Source organism: Bos grunniens, chromosome X (assembly GCF_055505025.1).
Source record: "Bos grunniens cultivar Pamir isolate PY7600 chromosome X, Bosgru_T2T1.0, whole genome shotgun sequence".
Taxonomy (NCBI): Eukaryota; Metazoa; Chordata; class Mammalia; order Artiodactyla; family Bovidae; genus Bos; species Bos grunniens.
Window position 1 is genome coordinate 103,574,020 of NC_141194.1, and position 3,303 is coordinate 103,577,322.

Here is a 3,303-nt window from a genome sequence, read left to right on the forward strand (position 1 = left end):
ACCAGGCTCTTTTGTCCATAGGATTTCTCAGACAAGAATACCTGGAGTGAGTTGCCATGTCCTCCTCTAGGGGATCTTCCTGACTCAGGGATCCAACCTGTGTCTTCTGCATTGGAAGGCAAATTCTTTGCCACTGAGCCACTGCTACTGCTGCTGCTAAGTCGCTTCTGTCATGTCCGACTCTGGGCGACCCCATAGACGGCGGCCCACCAGGCTCCCCCGTCCCTGGGATTCTCCAGGCAAGAACACTGGAGTGGGTTGCCATTTCCTTCTCCAATGCAGGAAAGGGAAAAGTGGAAGTGAAGTCACTCAGTCGTGTCCGACTCTTCGCGGCCTCATGGTCTGCAGCCTACCAGGCTCCTCGGTCCATGGGATTTTCCAGGCAAGAGTACTGGAGTGGGGTGCCATTGCCTTCTCCACAATGAGCCACTAGAAGCCCTCATATGGGTAAGATAACATGTTTAGAGTCACAATTAGTTATTTGTGAAGCCTGTATTAGAACACAGGTTTTTTGCTCCAAGCTCTCGTGCTTTTTCCACACTATCTCTGAAAAATGTCCCTATGTCACTAAATCCTCAATTTCTTTCATGATGCAGTAGCAACTGGCCATACATGTCTATTCTAATGTAATTTAATATTTTAATTTAAAATTGAATACAAATCCAGTTGCCTGATCACACTAAGTAGATTTCTCATCTACCTAGTAGGTTTCAGGAAACATTTTTAAAAGCAAGCTGAAGGATAGGAGTTGCAGGATTTGTGATCAGCTTGTGCACAGTTTGCTGGTTGATGGTGAGGTAAGAGGGTAATGTCACAGGGGTTAACATCAATGCTCAGGCTCCAGTAGGTCAGAGTCTACATGTTCATGGTCATCAAGTAGTTAACTTCTTCCATTTGGTGGGGTTTTTATCATCTGAAAAACAACTCATGAAATATGTCTCAGATACTGTTATCTATGTATTTCAGGGACGAGCTAAAGATTCTGTAACTGCCACATGGCTGCTTTACCATTTAAATTATTGCCACTTCTCCTGGTCTAACTGCTACTTTTGTAATTACATGGTCATATCCTTTCAATCATTAATTCTTTTGTTAGGCTTTTGTGATTCAGGGGAGGCCTAAGAAACTGGCTTTTCTACAAATAAGAGGCAGGGAGAGGGAATGGCGGTAGGGGGTCTGTCCTGGGAAGGCCTCATATAATCATGGTCAAAACCAAAATACCTAAAGTTTCTTCAGAATAAAATGGATACCTATCTAGCTTTGTAATCTTTACTGTTTTCCTCAGCATTGTCAGTTCTAAAAGACTCCACATTAAAAATTATACCTCAGGTTGGTGAAAATTGCTCTCCTTATCCTAAAGCCACTAACTCCTTATTCTTGCTTTCCCAATCCTCAACAAAGCAAACTTTTAGTTAAAACTGGATTAACCCTGGTTGTAAACCCAAACCCCAACCTTATCCCCATCCAGTAATCCTTCCTCCAACTCACCAGCATCCTCAGACTCCCTTCATCCCCTCCACACCCTGATATAGAAGCTGTAACAACTGTGCCCAGAAGAATGAGGAGACCTCCTTTCATACAAAACAGACAAAAGACAACAAATTGAACTCCCAGCTTTATTAGGGCGATGGAATTATCATTTATTTTTAAATTACATGAGGTATTTCTGAATCTATTCCAGAGCAATTCTATCAAACTTCCACTTATCCTTTCTGTAGAGCTAATCTATTTCAGGCACCAAAGGATCACCTGAGTTGGGATAGCACAACATGGAGCAAATGAATAACAGTACTTTCGAGATGGTCAGTGCTGGCAACCACTCAGATCTAAGAATGTCCAGACAGATGTTTCCATTTCTGTTAATGTTTGGATGGTAAATTCAGGCAGAGAACACGATTTTCAGTGGTTTGAAAGGATACTTTGAAGGGAACTGTATCCTTAAGAAGACTCCTCCCTGATAGGGGCTATCCTTGGGCCCCATTATCTTCACTTGCCAGTGAAACATGTCGTTGTCCACTGGCCCTCCCGAACATGGGGAGTGGGGGTATCTGTGGCACAGGTTTAGAAGCTCCTTGCAGATGCAGTTTAGGGCCATCATCTGCTACATGTGACCAGTCTTTGGCTCCAGGCCTGGCGGCAGGAAGAAGGCCACCAGGATGGTCACGGGGTGGAAGGAGCAGCAACAGACTATGCAGGCAGATGGGTGGGCTGAGGGTCTGCTAGCGGGAGGGTTGAAGCAGGCTTCATGGGAGGTGGATGGGTGGCAGAGAAGGTAACTGAGGAGGGAGGGAGTGGAACCCTTGACCAGACCTGATGAGCTACTGGATGCTAGTTGTTTGTGGCCACTGCCTCCTCCCGCTGTCCAGAGTTGGAGACTGCCGCCTAGAAGCCACACAGCTGGGAGGACACACCGCCCGGAGCTGCCAGCCTCTGCTGCTCACCTCTGCTGACTACACTGGGGCCTTGGGGCCAGGCAAGGAGCATTTCCATGAGATCACAAAGGCCACATTGATGACGCAGCTCAGTGTCTCGCCTGGGTGGCAGGGGGTGGAGTTTACTGTAAACGGGGAGGGGTGGAGTAGGTGAAGAGAGGAAGGGATTGGGTTGGGAATGGAAGAGGGAGGAGACAGAGAGGGGAGGTTCAGTGTCGAGGACTGGGGAGTGAGTGAGCATTGGACAGGCCGGGATCTGCCTGACACACTAAGCCCTGGTGCTCTGGGCTGGGAGGGTGGGCCACACAAACTGTCCACCAGTGAGAGTTACCTCGTTAGGCAAGAGCAGTTCAATGTATTCCCCTCTTCCCTCTCAATAACACAGACTCGCCATTGGTTTTCTACACATTCATTCTCTGTCTCATATATATATATATGTATGCTGCTGCTGCTGCTAAGTCGCTTCAGTCATGTCTGACTCTGTGCGACCCCATAGACGGCAGCCCATCAAGCTCCCCCATCCCTGGGATTCTCCAGGCAAGAGTACTGGAGTGGGGTGCCATCGCCTTCTCCACATATATATGTATATATACATATAATTGTAAGTTAACTACATACTTCTGGCCTTTATTTCAAAGTATTTCTATGTTTCCTAAGAGAAACATTGTTTTATATGAGCATGAAATTTAGCATCATTCAACATGTTTATTTATTTTTTTAAATTCATTTATTTTAGTTGGGCCACCTTCCCTGGTGGCTGCCTACAATGCAGGAGACCCAGGTTCCATCCCTGGATTGGGAAGATCCCCTGGAGAAGGAAATGGCAACCCACCCCAGTACTCTTACCTGGAAAATCCCATGGATGGAGGAG

The 3,303-nt window shown here is 46.5% G+C and overlaps 1 pseudogene; it reads right to left on the reverse strand.

Moving 5' to 3' along the window:
• Positions 1-1,602: 1,602 nt before the first annotated feature.
• Positions 1,603-2,095, reverse strand: LOC147340981 (ubiquitin-conjugating enzyme E2 D2 pseudogene; annotated as a pseudogene).
• Positions 2,096-3,303: the final 1,208 nt, after the last annotated feature.